Consider the following 21801-nt stretch of genomic DNA (forward strand, 5'->3'; position numbering starts at 1 on the left):
CTTATGCAAAATCACTACCGTATGTTGGATTTTTATTGTTTAATTGGCAAATGAACTGACCGGCATAACTGAACTAGAAAATTAAAAAAAAACGCATCTCAACAAAGTAAATGATGACGGCTGGGCGAAGCAAGGTCCTAAGGTTCATAATGTCTACGTTGAAGTCGTCTACTAGTGTAAATGACGCACGGACGGACTAACGGACGAACAGTGCAGGTGTTTTTTTTTCACAGCTGTGTAGCAGGTGCTGTCACACGAGTGTAGACGCCGGGACATCGCTGGACGCCGGACAAGGCTAGCCCCTAGGGAGCTCCGCCCCTAATAATTGACGTGCAGGATTGATAGTGACACAAATAGGGAACAAGAACCAATTTCCTAGGTGAAAAAAATTCAATGCCTTTCCGTCCCATGTTATTCCTCCGCAGTTCTGAATTTAACACTTCAATTCAAACTACAATTAACTCTCTTCTTGGTTTTTCTTTGTCATAACCTGTTGGCCTTATAGGTGTTACGAGAAACAGGAAGAACAAGCGACGGACCATGCCTCATTGTCTACGCTAGCAACACAGGAATTCTAATGTAGTTTTCATCGTGAGTCGTTGTCACACATAGCCACAAATGGTTCTCCTAATATTGAAGACTGACAGTCAAAGATGAAGCAGTAAATGTAGCTATTTAGTATTAACGGCACGGCGCAACCACCAATAACGTTTGTAAGATCACCAACTTATGGACGTAAAATGTTAACGCTAAAAAAAAAATCCGTTTAAATACAGGGAGCGCGTCATTCAAACATGCTCTATAAGAGAGTGTTATTCTCACCCAACTACACTCTCATCAGCCGTCGCAGCGAGGGGCAGACAGACAGGCAGTACCGAGAAAAATAAAAAAAAATAAACGTGCCTCGCATCGTTAGAAGAAAGAACGACCCTTTAGCACGGGGAAGACACAACTTTAAACGGCCGAGATCAGCGTAAAACCAGCGCTGTACTTCGTTCCTTCTTCATTTTTTTTTCTTTTACACTGCTCACGTCTCCCGGTGCTAAGAAAAATGACTTTATTCTCAAGCGAGCCGCTGCCTCTTCGCGCCGTCGCGTGGTCTTCGCTTGAGCGAGGGCTCGTACGACGCCGATACGCTTTCCCAGCGCGGTACGCGAACCTACGCACGCCTTCGCAGCAACAGCGTGTTTATACGCGCGCGCACAACGCGTGCACACACCTACACACACACACTGGTATACATCTGACACCCGTGCGGCCTTCATTCGTCAACGTCTGAGCGCAAGGCGAGAATGCGTAACGGCCTTACCTGGCTACGGGAACAAGGGAGCCTTCATCACTCTTTGAAGGCGCTTGTACGACACGGGTGGCGGGCCGTCATTACTCACAAAACGCTCGCGCCGAGAGCGTTGCTCGAGAGTGAGCCGACACTGTTTCGAGGTGTCGGCGTCGACGCGGGTGAAAGGGGAAAAAAATGAAAGACTGTTGCACGTGAATTGGAATAGTCATAGAAACGTGATCGCAACGTGGCAATAAACGCTGCGTTAACGGGGAAAAAGAAATTTGATTTTACGCCGCGGAAACCATCGAACCGCAACGCTGTAAGAACGGGAAGGCACACGATTGCCTAGCGAGATGACGTGGATGATGATTATGATGATACTCATCGCATCCATAGTTATCACATCGAGCATCGTCATTAACCTTCATTCATCATCATCGTAATTTCGTATTATTTATTCTCTATTCAATTCTTGTCTGGTCAAGTGATCTGCCTGACTACTACTACTACTACTACTACTACTACTACTACTACTACTACTACTACTGCTGCTACTACTACTACTACTACTACTACTACTACTACTACTACTACTACTACTACCACCACCACCACCACCACCACCACCACCACCACCACCACCACCACCACCACCACCACCACCACCACCACCACCACCACCACCACCACCACGCTTACTGCTACTGCTGCTACTACTACGATGACGACGATGACGGCACAACGTCAACAAATATACCTTTACTGCAAAAGTGAATTTGGTGAAATTTATATTTGCGAAAAGATGGAGTAATTTGAAGTGTTTACTCCATAAAAAGGAAGAATAAAAGAGTGAGTATGCTTTTTAAGCTCCCCTCACACGTCCCCATAGTGTGGTCTTCTTACAATATCAGAAAGTTATGCAGTGGTGCACCCTTTACAGGCGACCACCCGCTCCGCCATTTTTTTTCCCGTCCTCTCCTATGTGAATGACCTACTTACGTCGCGGTTGAGAAAAGTAACTTTTGTTCGCCATAAATAATGTTACAGCGTGCGCGTTATGATCGCTATGACGAGAAGAAAGAAAGATGAGCTAGCCGCAGAAACGAAAGACGCAGCTTATTCGGGCCACGCGTAGAGAAAGTAGGTGGCGCCAGCACCGTTGACTTCCAATTTCTTTCGCGGCGCGACGCCCAGCTTAAGGATCGCATGTGATCGCAATGTTTTGTTTCGTTTATCTGAGGACATCGTGATTCTTGTCAATCGCTAAGTGTTTACAGCTAAGGCGGTGTCGGCTGGCTTGACGCCTTATCGACTGAGTTTCGCGTAAATGTTTCGCTGTGTATGAAAGGTTTATACCGAGCAGAAGCAATGTTTTGCCCTGCATCACGCCGGCAGAAGCTAGCAGCTAGACTGACAGTCTGACTGACTGTAGTATTTGGGAAAATTTGAAGCTGTCAATTTTCATGTTTGCTACGAGAAACTGCCGAAGAAACTCGTTGTGATGAATTATCAGTGACGTTTGACTAACATGGGTTGAAACACATTGTATATTAAGATTGTTTCCGAGAAGTTTTGACTTCGGGGAAGAGTCGCAGTCGACGCTAGCGCCTTAGAGGTGCCCCAGCGGCGTTCTCGCGCGTCGCCCTCGAGCAGACGACGACGGCGGCCTGCGCGTAGAAGCGGCGGGGGTTAGCTGCGCGCGCATGCGCGGAAGAGGCTCGGGCCCGCTGGCATCGGCGGCGGGGAGGCTTGCCAAGATGGCGGCCTGCGGATCGGTGCGAGGTCGTCGCTGAGGCCGCGGTCATGCGGGAGCCCTGGGTCCCGCGGCTGGGGCGCCCTTCGGTTGACCCACGAGCGTGCTGCGACACAGCGCCCACGAACTATGCCCTTGGCGCCTAGGCATGGGACGGCACCTTGGGAAGCGCTTCTCGGGCGGCTCGTGCTCTGCGCCGCCCTGTGTGTGTGCCGCGGCGAGCTGCCGGCCGCCGAGCCACCCGTGTCGTTCCCCCCGTTCCGGTCGTCGGCGCGCTGCAACGCTTCGTGTAGCGCTGCGACCGCGGCCGCATCGTGCGCGTCGCCGCCAGCTCGGCTGCCCTTCTGCACGCACCTGCCCATGCGGCGGCTGCTGCTGGACGCCGGCTCGTGTCACGCCGACCGCCTCGAACGGGCGCTGCGCGCCGACCAGCTCGCCTGCCTGGTCGCCTGCGAGTTCCGCGCGCTCCTGAACCGCTTTGACTGCCTCGGAGGCTACTCCGCCAAATGGAACTGCCACACATGTGCCGTGAGTATGGTGTGCTTTTACTACTAAGCTGCCGTGTGTGACCGTGCAACCCACCGCGTGGCTTTTAGGAGCAGGTGGCGTGGCAACGGACAAGACGCTCTATAGAGGCCCGTCCGCGGTTTTATGCGGACGCAGCGAGCTTTCCTTTGTCGACGTCGCCCGTCAGCGCGAAGGCGCCCGGATCGCGAGACGACGGCGACCGAGGCTTGACCTCAACACGCTTCTTCCCTTGCTCGCCTGCGCGCGCGCCGCCACTGCCGTCGCCTGCCTCCTCACAGTCCGAAAGTGCGAGCCCCCGTGTGTCCGTACAGTGTTCCCTGTTTCCCGTCCTGGTTTGAGCGATCACTCACAATCCCGAAAAGGGGAAGGAGCTATTCGCCGCCTCGGTTTGCGGCGCGATTTGGGGGCACTGATTCCTAAACCAGTGCGTGGTCGGGAGGCACTGATTGTGTGTCCCCCCGGTCAACCCTAAAAGGCGGTTTCGCTCTTCCTTTTGGGCTTATACGTTCACCGCCAGTGCTGAGGGTGGACGGGAATGAATGGGCAAACAGAAAACGTGATTCTGCAGAACCGACGGTAGTGTCGAAAACGAGACCTTTTAACGTTACTCTGCTGAGAATACTGATTTCGAGCTTTTGGTCGCTTTCATGGGTTGCTTTCACATAGAAATCGACTTAGCTTGGCTTTCGTCTTGGCATCTTCACATTGTGGCTCAATTTAACTGGGCGATCTCGTCAGTAGACACTGCGCACATTACGATAACGTCGTTTGAAGTGAGCCAGAAAGAAATATGAATAAAATCCAGTTTGCGGCCGAGCACACTCGAGAATCTGCACAACAGCAGCATTCCGCTCCCCAGGTTTGCCTCGCAAGAACGCTTCGCCAGTGCCTCCGAAAAGAAGCGTCCTTGATGGCTACGCGTCCGCGCTGGTTCGTTACCTCGAAACGAATACCATAGAGCAGCAGCGTGTCTAGATTAAAGAAGAAGTACACGTTGACGTGCTTGGCGAGTGCACTGTGCAACCCCCCGATATGCTCGTCCGCAAGCTCGCGACTTTCGCCTCGTACATACACCCGCTTCATCGCCGTGAAAGTAAAACGCCGAATTCTTTATTTCGCGCCGCCAGCTCGGCGAACGAAATCGGTCTTTCGTCGGGCGCCTATAACGAGCTCGAGCGCGTCCTATTAAAGGGCCGCCCCCTTCCCTTCTCTCTCCTCTACTTTCGCATACCGCTCTCGTCAGCAGCTGACGCTACGCGCAACTAAAACTCGCACATTTTCTCGCCTCTTAGTCACGTCAGTCCGTCTCGCTCCTTTTTTTATCCTTTATTTCTCCATTATTTAACTGCTCGCTTCTTCTTTTTTTTTTTTTACTAGTAAGCCCTTACGGTCTCCTCTTTCACCCGTCTCGCGTATGCTCTGCGATGTGGGCGCGCGATTCGCTGTGCTCGCAACAAACACGTGTGCGCAACGAACTGACGGCCTGGCCCGCTTTCGGGCTGCAAGATTTAGCTTCTCCTTTCTTTTCGCCTTATGTTTTTTTTTCTTCTTTGGCACTGGCGAAAGCAAAGCACGTCGCTAACGAGCGGAGTGAGGCCGCAAAGCTAATTCCTTTGGCTTACGGTAGACCCCCCACAACGGCACAAACCGGAAAGTAAGAACAACTATGGGACCCTCAACGAAGAATCGTCAATACGCTTCTTAAAACAACAACAACAAACAAACAAATAGATAAGGCGGCTCGTAAGGAACGTCAATCAGGCATACCCACGAATCGTCGCGACTGTGAACGCGGTAGTCGTAGACGATTCGGCTATTGAATATTATTTTAAGCAACACGGAGGTGCTTCTTCCGACGATCATTTGGGTTGACAACGTACGGGCCGTAGTATTGACCGTGCAATGATCTGAGGGAACCAGTATTCATCTCTAACTCCGGTGCCATCTCTGTTTCCTCGCATCTTCCTTCGCTCACATGGTCGTGGAAACCGCGGTGAAAAAAAAAAAAAAAGAACTCGATCCGTGGTGAGAACGTGACCAGTGACACTTTGAAATTGCGTACGCTCAAAAGAAACGCTTGCGTGTAAAAATATTCATAACGAAACACATATACCGGGTTTCGTAAGCGAATATACTGTCAGATATTTACCTGAGAATTGTAGCGAACCGTGCGTGCATGCGAATGGCCTTCCTCCTTCTCCTTTCTTTCGTACTCATATACCGTGGTACTCAGAACCCCCAGTGCGGAAGCTATAGCACTCAATACCCAAACTTCGTGCCTGCATAGTGTTGCACGCATCCCTGATAACGCCGTCACTAGAGATAAAACTGTAAATAATAATAATAGAAAAAAATCAAAAGAAAGAGAAGCACCAGGCCAATCATGAGTGATTACATACCGGCACCTTAGCTCCCAAGATGTTGAGGCGCTAAAATTACATAAAAAAGAGAGCGCACCAGTTTACGACATACAAAAAAATGTTGATTGAGGCAAGGACTCCGCTCTCCACTAGATCACTCCCACCAATTTCACTTGGTCACAGCCAATTCTAACGAGAATCGTGTCACTAGCCAAAGCTGCCGGCCAATGGCAGTGGTCACGTGCGAAAGAGAAGCTTCGGGAATCGAGTAAAAGCGACCGTGTTCGCAAAAAAAAAAAAAAAAAACTCTTCACTTAAAGGTAGTCGCGTTTCTCCAGGCAATGCTAATAACTGGGAAGAACACTAACAATACCGGCTCGTTCAATTGAGCCACATTTGCGAACTTCGCGAATTAGGTCTTCGAATTCCGCGTTGTAGTATAAAAAAAACACCGTTCACGCCAAGACACACATGCGTGTACGAGTGGACATATTTTTCATGTTGATGTTCGCTAAAAAAAATCTCGCGCACCGCAGCATCGCGTCTTCGTGATTCACACTGTATCCATTCATGGCACTCCCGAAAGGGTGGTGAGGGAAGGAACCCACAAAAAAAAATAATGACGGGGTTGGTTCTCCGCGCGTTAGTGTGTCGACGATCGGGCCGGCGGCGATGGATGGCGAGGGATTCGGAAAACAAGTGGGGGAAAAGCAGGAGACGGGGGTGGCGCTGGGAAAGCTGGGGAAATCCGAAACTCGCCGTCTCCCGGCCCGTCCATCGCGACCGGCATCGCCATGTCCGCATCGGCCGCCGCCGGCGCGCCAGTGGCCGCACCACAACGTCGCTCTGTTTGCCCAGTTGATTTGTGCCGCGTCGCCACGGAGGAGGGAAGTGGAGAGGGGGTGAACGATATCTTCGCCAGACTGCTGGGGCCTCCGCTGTCGTAAGCTTAGCATGCGGGATGTGCAACAATGAAAGAGAAAGTTTGTGAAACGAAGTGATCGGTTTACGCCGGGAATAGCCGGCTGTCGTTGTCATTTGCGGAATGGTTTTTAGAACCGAGGCAAAAAGCGGACATGGTGACATAGTGACGAAAGCGACATAACGCCGTTTGTGAGAAACAAAGAAAAAAGAAAGGAAATGTTCGTTACCGAGCCTCCGTAGTATCGACAATATTCCTCTGCATGACACGAGAATCGAATCCACGCTTTGGGAATTCGCGTTGTGATTCTTATGTGTTTGGAATTATTTCGTCGTGTGATAGAAGTATCGTACAGTAGGCATAAGTCAATGACGTCTGTTTCATTGCTTAATGGAACTTCAGACAAGGCGCCAAGATGCTCGTGATACGTGACTAGGGTTTGTTGAGTAGTACCCCCTGTACATCGACAAACCCCCTGTACAACCTGTACCAAACGCGGCGTACCCTTTGTACGCCGCGTTAAATTTACGCGGCGATTCTGCAGTGCTTGTATGCAGGAACTATTGTGAGTATCATCTCTTCCTGAACGATGGCCGTTGTGCGGTGCCATAATAAAAGAAAGAATGTGAAGACAGCTTTTTTCTATTATGGGGAAAGGTTGTTCTCTTAAAAACGGAACTATGAAGAAAAAAAAAAGCATGCGAGCCTCTTGGTTGTGAATGACTTTACGAATTAAATTTTTGTTTGCTCATTAATACGTATAACAAAGTCACATTGATTAGAAGCAAAACGACTGTTTCTCACGAAGCTCACACGTTAAGCGCTTCTACAGGCTAGTGGCTACTCTCGAAACGTTCTTGGCTTCGCAATTTTACTTGCGATTGGTCGGTCTGCTGCGTATGCGTTTGACACCAGCAATGGGATCACGTGAGTTCGTCACGGGAACAGTCCCTGCTTGCAAATTTCGCCAAGAACGTGAACACTGTTTCTATATTTCTCTGGGGAAATGCAAAATGTTGTGACTCCGTTACTAACGGCTTGAGATACGCTTTTGCAAATAATTCGAACGTTGTCGCGACGCACTAAAAACTGTGACAACCGAAGGAGGAGACGAGGCTATTTTTTCTTGCCACATTTAATCCAGCGATATATGATCCCAGTGAACGTGTACTTCTCATTGGGCGTGCTTCTCCTGCCGCAAGACAGTAGAATTGCCCACTTTGTACCATTCGCAAGACTGTCTCAGCTATAAAGAATATGATAGGCAGAGTTCAAACGCAGATGTATATTCACGATTAGTACACAGAAACACTGTAATAAATGAAAAACAAAACACACACACAAACAAGCGCAATATATTTTGTGGTTTTGTGTACAATTTGCGCATAAGCTTTTACCTCTGACGGGTGAACTGAAACATCCAGCAACACGTTTTATCTGGAGCAAATATTCGCTATATCTTGCGCTCGTAACTGCTTTTTCCCCGTTCACCTTCGCTGAAAGTGTCTAGTTTATTTATTTATTTATTTAAATACCTTAAGAGCCCAGAGGGCATTACATAAGGGGGGATACATACAAGAGGTTACTATAGCATCAGTAAAACAACATGTCAGGGAGTAATACTAGTAATCAAACTGACCGATAGCCCAAGCAACATTACTAATAACACAATGAGCAAAACATAGTAAGCAGCTCACCATAACAGGAAACATATTTCAAGAAATAGCAATAAACATTCTCTAAGCATGCGTTACACATTAAATGTCAATGGTGATTACAAATTATTGTCAACTTCTAAGTAAGTTAGTACTGCAGACTGGAAAAGGGAGGGTTCTGTAATAGCGACGATGTTTGAGGGCAGCGCGTTCCACTCGTTAATGGATAACAGCAGAGGTGAGCCCCGCCGCGGTGGTCTAGTGGCTAAGGTACTCGGCTGCTGACCCGCAGGGCGCGGGTTCAAATCCCGGCTGCGGCGGCTGCATTTCCGATGGAGGCGGAAATGTTGTAGGCCCGTGTGCTCAGATTTGGGTGCACGTTAAAGAACCCCAGGTGGTCTAAATTTCCGGAGCCCTCCACTACGGCGTCTCTCATAATCATATAGTGGTTTTGGGACGTTAAACCCCACATATCAATCAATCAAACAGCAGAGGTGAAAATTGGTATTTCTTAGTGCGTGAATATATTGAATTGACCTTATGTGCATGACCAACGCGATCAGAAACGTAGGGAGCCGGGTGAATGAATGATCGGGAAAATGACGAGTCACTATGATATAAGCTATGGAAAAAACATAGGCGGGACAACTTTCTGCGCGTGGCAAGCAATGGAAGGTTCAGAGAACGCTTAAGACATGTTACGCTATGGTGGCGAGAATGACAGGAGGTGATAAACCGAGCTGCTTTATTTTGTACCGATTCTAGCATATCAGATAACATTGCCGTGTGTGGATGCCAGATGGTTGACGCATACTCTAGTGAAGGCCTGATCAGAGCTTGATATGCGTGAAGTTTAGTTTTCAAGTTTGCGCATCTGAGGCGGCGTTTCAAAAGACCGAGTTTTTTTGATGATTTGCTGGTGATGTATTCAATGTGACTGTTCCAGGTTAGGTCGGAACTAAAGAAAATGCCGAGGTATTTTGTGGATGAAACGGTCTCAATTACGGTGCTATTGACTATGTATCTGACGGATGATGAGGGGTTGGCTACGGAAGTAAATCTAATATGTTTGGTTTTTTCAGCGTTGATGTGCATCTGCCACAAGTTGCACCACTCTGTGAGTTTTAACAAATCTGACTGTAGGATGCTACTGTCATTCGGTTCGGTAATCTCCTTATATATAACGCAATCATCTGCGAATAGGCGTAGAGAAGAAACAATATTAGATCCAATGTCATTGATGTAGACCAAAAATAATAATGGTCCGAGCACGGAGCCCTGGGGGACACCGGATTTTACCATGCACTTTCTGGAAATTATGTGGTTAAGTTTGACCGATTGCGACCGGTTACAGAGGAACTCTTGAATCCATTGGATTGTTTTCTGATCAAGCTGGAGGTTACGGACTTTAGTTATTAATCGGTTATGTTGGACGCGATCAAAAGCCTTTGAAAGGTCTATAAAAATAGCATCTGTAGGAGCAGAGCTGTGCATGGATTTGTGCAAGTCTGTCAACAATTCGAATAGTTGGGAGTTGCAAGATCGTTTTTCCCGAAAGCCGTGTTGGTTTGGGATGAGGATGTTGTTTCTGTTCAAGTGAGATATAATTTTCGAGTAAATGATATGTTCTAATAGCTTGCAAGATATACAGGTTAGAGAGATTGGACGGTAGTTGTTCGGACTTGACTTTTGGCCGGATTTGTATATGGGTTTAACAAAGGCATATTTCCAGTCTTCCGGTACACAGCCCGTGTCAAGCGACTGCTGAAAGATCATCGACAATAAATACGCTGATCTGTGGCAGGTTAATTTTAGGAGTTTGGCACTAATTCCGTCGGGCCCCGGGCTAGTCTTGCGGGGAAGGCGTTGTACAGCTTGTGCGACACCATTTTCAGTTATTGTAATTGAAGAAAAAGGGTCGTAAATGGTAGGTTTTAACAGTGCCAGTGAGTCTAGTGGAAGTTCTTCCGTGAACACAGATGCAAAAAATTCGTTGAAGCATTCAGCACTTTCCTCTGGCGACAATGCTTTGCCTTGATCACTCAGTAGAATTGGCTCAGAAGGGTAGGCTGTAGGGTTCACCACGCGCCAGAATTTCTGGGGGTCAGTTTTCAAAAGGTTAGGTAAGGTGCAGTTAAAATATTTTTCCTTGGCCTCTTTTATTGAGGCCTCAGCTTGTTTTGAAAGATTTTTATAATTAAGCCAATCTTCCGGAGTATTAGTTCGTGTAGCCCTTTTAAAAGCTCGTTTCTTCCTATTGAGGCATCTTTTTACATCGCGTGTGAACACGGGTCATTTGTTTTGGTGCTGATTGTTAGTTTCGGGACGCAGCATTCTTCTATTTTTTTTAGTGTGTCACGGAATTGAAGCCAATTTTCGTTTGCAGCGCGATGTTCAAAACTTGACTCAAATATTGGTATAAAATCATCTAACATACGGTTCATCTTATCGATGTCAGCACGTGCGTAATTCAATAACTGCTTAGTTACCTTTGATTTGCCGGCGCGTGGTAGATATAGTGAACAATGGACAACTCTGTGGTCGCTAATTTCTTCAAGCACGTGGGTAAGAGCTTCCTGGGAATTATTAGTGAAAAGTAAATCTAAAATGTAACACGACTGCCCCAAAAAAATTTCGCTGCATGAGAATGAGTTCAAACTAAGAACTTTTATAAATTCGAAGCATTTCTTAGCGAACTTCAGTGACGTTGAGCATATCTATCTATCTATCTATCTATCTATCTATCTATCTATCTATCTATCTATCTATCTATCTATCTATCTATCTATCTATCTATCTATCTATCTATCTATCTATCTATCTATCTATCTATCTATCTATCTATCCGCTTACGTTCGGGTTCTCTCGTGGGCACCCCCTTTACTTGGAGTGAACCAAAATTAGCATGGGAGGGTAAGATGGTTTGACGAATATGACGCGCTGGTCAAGACATGAATAATGTCACAATCCCGTCGCGTACGTCTCAAACACTTCTCGCCAGACAGTGGAACGTATACCCATGGGCGGGTATGTGCCACTGGTATGCGGGTATGGGCCACAGGTGATTGACATTTAGTATCTACCTAGGAACCACGAGAACACACATGGGCTATTTTAAAAATACCCGACATCTGTATATGCATTGACCCGATGAATGCAAAGAATAAATGTCAGGGTCCCAGCTGTAATCGAACCCAAGCATTCTGCATGGCAATGAAGCATTTTACCACACACCTACTGAAGGATTATAAACTACGCTTGAAATAGACGCCAATCTTCGTGAAACGTCAATAGTGGTTGCAGGGCTGCCTATACCCAATTTTATAAACATTACATACGTACTCCTTTGATACAGCCGTCGCGTTGGGTTAACGTTAATTGTGGTTAGTTGCCATGCGTTGAAGTTGATTTATGTAGCAGTGTCCAGGGTCAGCATCCTCGCGAGCATCAGTGCTTCATATCACTTTCTGGTGTTGCTAATACGCATGTTCCGTTTGGCATCGTTGCGCAAGTGCAAACTGGTTATATAAACATCTGCAATTTTTCAACAAATGTCGGTGAGTGCAAAGTTTGTACATATGTTTAGCGTCGTTTCATGATGTGTCGCTAAATTAAAAAAAATACAACATGGTCACCTTTCCACCACATCCTACGCATAACGTCGATTCCCAGGCACGTGGGAGCTGCAGAATTTTTTTGACTACCGGAAAATCATACTCGTTGCGCGTGATTCCGAAGATGTGATTGAGAAGGGCCTGTTGGCAAAGCCAGCGGGCTACGTCCTGTCAAGGATCGCATTTCGTAAAGAGACCAAGAAAAAAGAAAGAAAAATACAGGCCTGCGCGGAAATCACCGCACAGAGAAACATCTTTAGAGCCAGTCATGAACTCTGACTGATAATCAAGTAGGCTTGCAAGGTACCCAATACGCCATTAATGATATCTTTCTTTTTTTCAAGTTCGAAAGCCTCCATTGCGCCATGATTAGTCATTTTGCGAAGGAGGGACCTCCACAACATCGGACCTGCACAATATCGTTAGGGTGCCCCACTCTTTATATATTTCTAACGTAGCGTCATACGTAGAAAACATGTTGAATGAAAAATTCTTCCAGGGTGTACCGTGTTTCGCGGTACAGAGCTGCCCAGCTAGATTTCTGGTAGCTACAGCGATGCTGGTAACCGAGTCTGATCTCCGCGTATTGCTTACATTCATGCACCTGCTTCTCTTACTTGCTGAATACCACATGATACGATCTGGAAACATCGAGTACAATTAGTAGTTACACCCCACATGTGAATCGATTAATTAGTATACCCAGCTGTCAGACCCCTATTTCGAGTACATTATACTCTAAAAAAAGATCGAGTAAAAAGGGTGTCGTTTTGTCCCATAACAATAATCATCATCCGGATTTCCTGCGCCTCCTTTTTTGAAAACTTGGCGTGGGCCACTTTTTTATCAAGAAAGCTATGTGACGCTGAAGACGCGCACGTCGTTCGTGACCTGAAAGTGCCGAGCGCGCAGTGATAGTGCAAGGAAATAAACGCTAGATGACGATTATTGTTGTCGGACAAAAAAAAACGCCCTTTTTACTCCATCTTTTCTTTGAGTGCAGAGCTATAACAAAATCAAAGCGTGGTTGCGGTTACCCGGTCCACGAAGTATGAACTTTGAAGTTCCGGCCAGAACTCAAATAAAGTGATAAACTTTCGATACGTATCCTTTATGGTAACGACATTGGCTGCTGCATTGTGAAGAATTATATAGTGCAATGAATGCCTTATTCGCTCTGTCCTCTTACTTTTAGGGGCGAAGCTCCTTAGGGCGTGGGCTGTGCGTCCCCTGTAGCCTGTATGTAGCCACCTCTAGTTTAGTTCTTGCAGTGTTCACTAGATGGCGGTACCGTCCCCTGTATGTGGGCTTAACGTTCAGGCTGTCAAGGTGGATGGACGTGTTTTTTGAGCGCTCCGAATCGACTGCGCAGATAAGTGTTGTTGCATGTTTTGAGCTTGTCTCTATAATTATAAGGCAGCGGTTGAAATCTTCGTAGCACTTATTTTATGGTACGGCTTTTTCGGGACCAGTCACCAGGTATTTATTAGTTAGTGCGGGTGTGTGTGTTTGAATTTTTTTGTTGTTGTTTTTTTTTCTTTTGCCACCCCGTTGGGGAGGTGCGCGTACATTGAACACGCAAATTTTTGTAGTAGAGCTTGGACTTTCTTTTTTTTTTTCGTAGTGCAGGGCTCGAGTTTAGTAATTATCGAGTATAGGGACAATTGGTGTCAGAAAGGCATGGTTAAAAAGACTGTAAAGTGTTCAGGATGTGGAGTGGGTTTGAAAGTGGACCCAAGCGTAGAAGCGGATGGAGAAGAGGCTGACGCGAAGTGTAGGCAATGTGAGGTCGAGGAAAAAATGGAGAAAATGATGGTTGCCCAGAGTGAACTGCTGATGAGAATCGCCAAACTCGAGACTGCGTTGGCGACAGAGCAAGAAAAAACGAGGGCAATGGGAGAAAGACTGAAGTCCGCCGAGGAAGTGCTAGCGAAGCTGAACAAAGAAGCGACCTACCGAGAGAACAGTAGGGAACCGGCAACCAGAACGGTGGAGAAGGAAAAGCAAGCAAGCTTGGAAAAAACAGGTTTAGCCGGTTCAACTGTCGCAAGGCCCAGCTTCAGCAAGGTAGTGGTGGGGCAGGAAGGGAACAAAAGAGCCGGCGTCACAGGTGCAAGTAGCCCCCAGGTGCAGAACGCTCCAGCGGAAAAGTCACAGCATGTGATAATCGCCGGGGACTCAAATTTAAATCGATGCACAGAAGCCATCAAAGAGAGGATAAGAGGTGACAAGAGGGTTGCAGTAGGGGCGTTCCCAGGACGCAAGCTGGAAGCAGTCATGAAGCAAGCGAGCGCAAAGCTCAAAACGACAGCTGATAGACGCAACCTCGTGATAATTTCAGGCGGTTTAAACGATGTCCTAAATGAAGATGCAGCAGGACTAGCAACCACACTGGCGAAAGGCGTCGATGACATGCGCGCCACTTCTCCTAAGGTGCAGGTAGTGATATGCACGATACCGGAGGTACCGGTGCGTGATAGCAACCTGCAAAGAGCGGTGGTCAACGCAAACCAAGAGATATGGCGGATGAGTCGAGAGAAAGGCTTTGAGGTGGTGGAAATAAGCAGAGAGGTGCATAGGTGGGGGGGTTTTCAACGAGACAGAATTCACTTCGATGGGCGGCTAGGTCATGAGGTGGGTTGGCGACTTGCAGGACGCGCAGTAGCTTTTTTGGGGGGCAAGCGAGCCCTTCGGGGTGCAGGATAGCTAGTAACGAGAAAAACAACCAGGGAGACTCTTCGACAGGTGGTATGAACAGATACGATTCCAAAGTGGCACCAATATCTAAGATAGGTAGAGTCCGGGGCATAAATAGACGTAGCCATGAGCGCCGAGCCAATTCAGACATAGGGTATATTACATGCAGGGTGGTAGGAACAGGCTGAAGTGGGAAGAGATAGAGGAACAGCTAAGGGAAGAGAAGCCGATGGTATACGGTTTTGTAGAAACACATCTCAGGGACATGGAACAACCTCCGAACAATCCGGACTACGCGTGGGAGTATTGTAATAGAACAGAAGGCAGCAGAAAGGGGGGTGGTATTGGGGCATTCATTCATAAAAGTACAGACTGGCAAAGGGTCAAGCAGGAGTGCAAGGAACACTTATGGCTAAAAGGGAAAGTGGCAGGTCAAATGACACTCCTTGGTTTCGTGTACTTGTGGACGGGAGCAAAGGCCAGAGAGGAAAACCAGGCAATGGTAGAGTGTATATCAAAGGACATTCAGGAGTTAGGAAGAGAGTGCGAGATAATTATACTAGGAGACATGAATGCGCACATAGAAGATATAGATGGGTATACCGACCCGACAGGCAAAATGATCATGGATATGTGTGAAAGGCTTGATTTGATCATTTGCAACAGTACCGAGAAGTGTGAAGGGCAAATAACATGGGAGGTAGGAAGGCTTCAGTCGACGATAGATTATGCACTGATGTCACATAGGATGTATGATAAGCTCAGGGAAATGCACATAGATGAAGGTGGCTCCAGAAGTCTGGGTAGCGATCACAAACGTATCAAGCTAAGTTTTGGAAGAGCAGTGAAAGTGGGAAGGAGACAAGATGAGCAACTACAGGAAAATTTTTATCCAGAAAGGCAAATTGAAATAGCCACTAAACAAATTGAGAAAGTAATCACGGAGGATAATAAGACAGTGTGGACATACACGAATTTAATTAGACTCTTTGAGATTGAGCTTGCTAAGACGCGTGACAAGTCACCCCGGAAAAGAAGACACAAACCCAAAAGTTGGTGGGATGAGGAAGTTAAGAGAGCCATAGCAAAACGTCAGGAAGCCTCTAGAGAACACAGACATGCTAAGCAGCGGGGTGAACCGACAGATGATGTGGAAAGAAAATGGGCAACCTTTCTAAGCTGTAGAAGGGATGCATCCCTTCTGATCAACGAAAAGATTAGAAGGAAGGGAGCTCAGTGGCTGGCAGAAGTACATAAAAAAGATAGAAAGGCAGCTGCGAAATTTTGGAACCATTTAAACTCCCTAAGAAATGAGACGAGCCTAGAGCAGAACTTTATAACTACAGCCCAAGGTGCTAGGCTAGAAGGGGACGAAGCTATTGAATATATAAGAACAAGGGTGACAGAAAAATTTCAACAAAGAAGTACTTTATGCACCACAATGGACAAAGACGAATCAAGTGGTGCAATGGCTCCATTTTCACAACAAGAGTGGGAAAGGGCTGAGAAAAGGGTTCCTAGTAGTACATCAACAGGCCCAGATGGCATTCCAATTAGGCTGATAAAAACATTAGGTCCGAACTCTAAGCAGGCTTTGAGAGAGGCAGTGGGTACAATAATAATCGATGGTGAAGTTCCCGATGGATGGAAACTTAGCAGGATGAGCATGATCTATAAAGGATAGGGGGACAAAGCTGACATAAACAACTACCGTCCTATAACAGTGACATCAGTGGTCTACAGGCTGGCGATGCAGATTATAAAGGAAAGACTGCAGGCGTGGATAGAGGATGAGGGGGTGCTGGGGGAACTGCAGAATGGGTTTCGGAAACACAGGAGGTTGGAAGACAATCTGTTCTCACTGACGCAGTGCATCGAAATAGCAGAAAAAGAACACAGGCCCCTGTGGCTAGCATTTTTGGATATCAAGGGAGCGTACGATAGCGTGGTTCAAGAGGAATTGTGGGGAATACTGGACACACTAGGCGTGGAACATGTAGTCACTAATCTTTTAAAGGGTGTCTATAAAGGTAACAAGGTAGTTATAAAGTGGGAAAAACAGGTATCCAAGCCGGCAGAGGTAAAACGGGGGCTTAGGCAGGGGTGCCCCCTGTCACCCTTATTATTCATGATGTACCTACAAGGATTAGAGGCAAAATTAGAGGGAAGTGGACTGGGCTTCAACCTCTCTTTAGTCAAACAAGGAAAACTTATTGATCAGGCACTACCAGCATTAATGTACGCAGATGATATAGTGCTAATGGCCAACAACAAGGAAGATTTGCAGAGATTGATGGACATCTGCGGTAATGAGGGAGATAGGTTAGATTTTAGATTCAGTAGGGAAAAATCAGCAGTCATGATTTTCAATGACAACGAAGGTAGTGAGCTTAGAATACAGGAGGTCACGCTAGAGATAACAGATAAATACAAATATCTGGGCGTATGGATAAGCAATGGGACCGAGTATCTGAGGGAACACGAAATATACGTGACGACTAAAGGTAACAGGAATGCAGCAGTCATGAAAAATAGGGCACTGTGGAATTACAATAGGTATGATGTGAGAGGAATATGGAAAGGGGTCATGGTTCCTGGGCTGACGTTCAGCAATGCGGTCTTGTGCATGAGATCAGAAGTTCAAGCAAGATTAGAAATTAAGCAACGTGGAATAGGTAGGCTTGCTTTAGGAGCTCACGGGAATACACCAAATCAGGGAGTACAAGGTGATATGGGATGGACATCATTTGAGGGCAGGGAAGCTAGCAGCAAGATAAAATTTGAGAAGCGATTGAGAGAAATGGGGGAAGAGCGTTGGGCTAGGAAGGTTTTCAGCTACTTGTACATGAAGAATGTCGATACAAAATGGAGGAAGCGAACCAGGAAGTTGACTGGTAAATACTTAGAAAACAGCAGGTGGCCAAACCAAAAAGAACTATCGGTTAAGAAAAAAGTGAAGGAAACGGAGACTGACATGTGGAGAATGGGCATGATTAAGAAGTCCGCACTAGAGATCTATCGAACTTTTAAGCAGGAAATTGCCAAGGAAAGGATCTATGATAATACTCGGGGTAGTTCTCTACTGTTTGAGGCCAGGACGGGAGTACTGCGAACCAAGACATATCGGGCCAAATACGAAGGGGTCGACACAGTATGCAGTGCGTGTGGAGAGGAAGAAGAAACTGCCGAACACTTGATAATGTTCTGTAAAGGGCTTCACCCTATAGTTCAGGATGATGGCGCAGAGTTTTTCAAAGCACTGGGATTTAGGGACAGCGAGGGCAAAATAGACTTTAAGCGGGTAGACTTAACTAGAAGGAGGTTATCTGATTGGTGGCTAAAGTCAAGGCACGAGTGAAAATTAAACCCTTCACTGCGAAGTACGAATCCTCAACTTCATTATTTAAAGGAAAAAAAAAGATAAATGTAATGGTTAGTTCACTAAGTATTACGGCTAGGTGGCGTTAGCCGCCGCCCGATCTAAAGGGTACAGCCACATCCATCCATCCATCCATCCATGTAGCCACCTCTAGTTTAGTTCTTGCAGTGTTCACTAGATGGCGGTACCGTCTCCTGTATGTAGCCACCTCTCGTTTAGTTCTTGTAGTGTTTACTAGATGGTGGTACTTGTAGCTGATGATGAAAAGATGCAAGATGTTATAAACTAGAAAGCGGTACTTGTAGTTGATGAAAGACGCGAGATCTTATAAAATAGGAATGATGTCACATATGGCGCGTGTCATTGGTTGAAGGCAATCGTTCGATTTAGTGCGGCGACGTACGCTAGGGGGAGCGATGTAATAAAATCAAGTGGGCAAAATGTACAGAGGATTCATGGTTTACCAGGTTTACCTCCGGAGCTTCGCCCACTCATCATCATTCACTTCGTGGATATGGCGGAATTTTTTCTTTATTTTTGAAATTTTCTGACTATCGTACAACTGTCCATCGTAATCACAGTGATATTACAATAGATTAATTGCTTCGCTAGTAATTCGTATCGATCAGTTGTATCTGCTGTCACTGCTGCTTTGTTCCACTTTGTAAAATAAGTAGCGTATATTAATCACATGAGTAAGTTACACATTTACACTACGCCGGTCGCTGCCAATAAAAGACATGGAGAATTACTGCGACAACAAATGGAATCGCACAATCGGCAACACTTCGCGCGGAGTTCTTACCACGTGGTTTATGCTTTGTGGCTATATCTATAACGACAGCAACATTGTGTTAAGTTAGCAAGTGAGTAATAAAAGCGGATCAATACCTCATGCCCTTCAAAACAGCGCTCAATTTCTAAAGAACGAGGGAATTGTTCGAATCTTTTAGTTGAGAGTATCTATTCAACTGACAGAGGCATCGGAAGTGATTGAAAATAGAGTCCTGGGCCACGGCCCTCCCTCGTACTCATTGTGGTGATACTATAGGGAGGAAAGGAGAGCATACCCCTCTTCTTAACACCAAACTTCAGCTTGTGTTTCCCTTAGGCAGTACGGGACCAATACTAACACCATCTGCCTGATCACGGTGCAAAAACAATCCTGGCTAAAACCGAGCAGAACAAGCCGTGCAGTAATCGTAAACACAATGTCACGCTACCATATACACCTGTCACTTGTCACCGTGACCACGGATGTATCCCAGCTTTCTGTAAGCACGTCGTCTCTCCTTAAAATCACGTTTCCAGAGAAGGACCAGCTCATATGTCCTCTTTCCGATTACCTCACAGAATTCGTGTTTTTTTCTTGACATTGGGATTATCGCATCACTGTGTTCGTTTTCTGTTCTATTCTAACTAGCTTGCTGTGGAAACGTTGAGGTTTATATCTCCTGGATTGCAGAATTTGTATAAGCTCTGCAGCAGAAGTAAAAAAAAAAACAGTGACTCCTCTAAAAACAAAGATTAACAAGTTAAGAAAAAAGCACACACACACACACACACGCACACGCACACACACACACACACACACACACACACACACACACACACACACACACACACACACACACATACACACACACACAACGCCATAGCAAGAGACTGTGCACTTGCATGAGCTCACTTTTCAACAGAACGCCCACACGCGCACATTTCTGTACATCATCTACTCACACTACGCGGACAACCACGCCACTTCGTGTGTAGCCACACACAGCTACTCGTTACAAACGCTCGTCTGATCCAGCGTCCACAAAGAAGTCTTTGAAAAAGAACAGCGCCTTTCGTTTTCTTTCCTACCGTTTACAAACACATCGCATTGACCAACGAGTGATCAATGAGATGTGAAGTTGCATACTCCAGTCAACTGAAACTATAGACTACGCAACTATTTCAAGCCTTTGCTGTTTTCCGCCCGCGTGTGTGTGTGTTTTTTTTCTCGAATTTTAGTTCAGTGAATACTGGTATTCGCCTGATTTCTGGAGCACCTCACTATATGAGATTGCAAGGACGGCCGCGTACAACAAGGTATAGTATAGTCACCGGGCGCGGGGCGAGTTTCGAATGGTGGCGCCTCTTTCGGTAGCAACAGGCAACCAATGGCATGTGGTAGCCGCGGCGGACGCAGCCGCTTGCTACGAGAGCTGGATGTCAGTTTTGTTTTCATAGTGCCCTCTTCGCTGGTGTCATGCGCTGCCGATATATCTGTGGAATGTGCAACAGACTAAATATTGTGATATCTGTTGAAGTATTAGTGTCGGCGAAGCATCAAACGGAAAAGGAAAACAGAAATAGAACTGGAGCGTCCTAGAATTACAACTTAGGAGCAACGAGTGCAATCGGTGAAGCATCAATTAAAGGAAGATGAAAAGACAATGAAAGACGCATGCTCTCTCTTTTTTAATGTTAGCAAACGATGTTACCATGTAGACAGAATAATAAATTATATTAGAAAAAAAATCGGCAGATTTCACGCGTCGTGGGACTCGTCATCCCGCTAAGAGCTTTGCACGCAACAGCGAGGAACAACGAGTTCGGCAGCTGAAATGCAAGGCTGTTTTTTTTTTTACGTTGTGACACCACCAGTCGGGTCTGTCTCATTTGTAGTCCGGAAAGAAAGGTGACATCGTAACCTGTCTGGTTCGTCTGCGAACAAAAACAAACGCCTAAAGGCACAGCACCACTCACAAAACCTTTTGATGTTCCGACGGTGCTCCTTGGCGTAGAGATGTAAGGGTCACGTGTCATTCTTTCTAGAGGACGTGGCGATTATTAAAAGCGCCCAAGACCGCAAACGACTGCGCAGGAGCCTCCCTGAAGCCAGACGATGGGCGCCGTTATGTGATCAACAATCGAACGCTTCGCGCATTCTTCAAAAGAACAGTGTTGCCGCCGCTTGCCTCTTCCTTTGGCCAACGAACGCAACAACGTAGAGCTTCGAAATGTTCAAAAATAGCCACCACCGCTTCCCTTCGAATACAGGCCAAAAGCAGCAGAGCATTCTCCGCGTCGTCTGCTTCACACGCCAGTGCTGCCTCTGGGGGGGCTTTTCGGGAGGGGCGCAGCTGGCGCCGTACGACGGCCGCCCGGTGCCCTTAGGGAAAGCACACCAAGAAAAACACGCGAATCCGTTATGCCGATTTGAACTTGTGCTTCACTTCTTGCGTACATACGAAGTTGTATTACCGATATGAACTTACATGCGGTGGTCAATCGTGCCGCATTTGCACATATTATGGTTGACTGTATAACAATTTGTGCTTCATGATTATTTTTTTCTACATAATTTCGCTGCTAAGCGAGAAAGAGTAGCCGGTACCGTTAGAAAAGCATCTATTTCTCTTGTTCATTATATAAATAAAGAAACGGTAATGTATAACAAGGGGTCTGAAACATACCGGTGAGAGGGTAGAAGCCAATCCAAGCCAGGACCAGCTGGGTGCCACCTAGCTGCGCTGTGACCCAACCTTACGTGACTCGGTGAAAGCTGCTGAAATATTAAGCGTGGAGCATTTTAGGGGCTGAGGCTGTCATACGCTGTCGTCGCT

At 46.6% G+C, this 21801-nt stretch overlaps 1 pseudogene; it reads left to right on the forward strand.

Annotated features, from left to right (window-relative positions):
• Positions 1–3075: 3075 nt before the first annotated feature.
• Positions 3076–21801, forward strand: part of LOC142790053 (uncharacterized) — a 157246-nt pseudogene continuing 138520 nt past the window's right edge.

Source organism: Rhipicephalus microplus, unplaced genomic scaffold (assembly GCF_043290135.1).
Source record: "Rhipicephalus microplus isolate Deutch F79 unplaced genomic scaffold, USDA_Rmic scaffold_67, whole genome shotgun sequence".
Taxonomy (NCBI): Eukaryota; Metazoa; Arthropoda; class Arachnida; order Ixodida; family Ixodidae; genus Rhipicephalus; species Rhipicephalus microplus.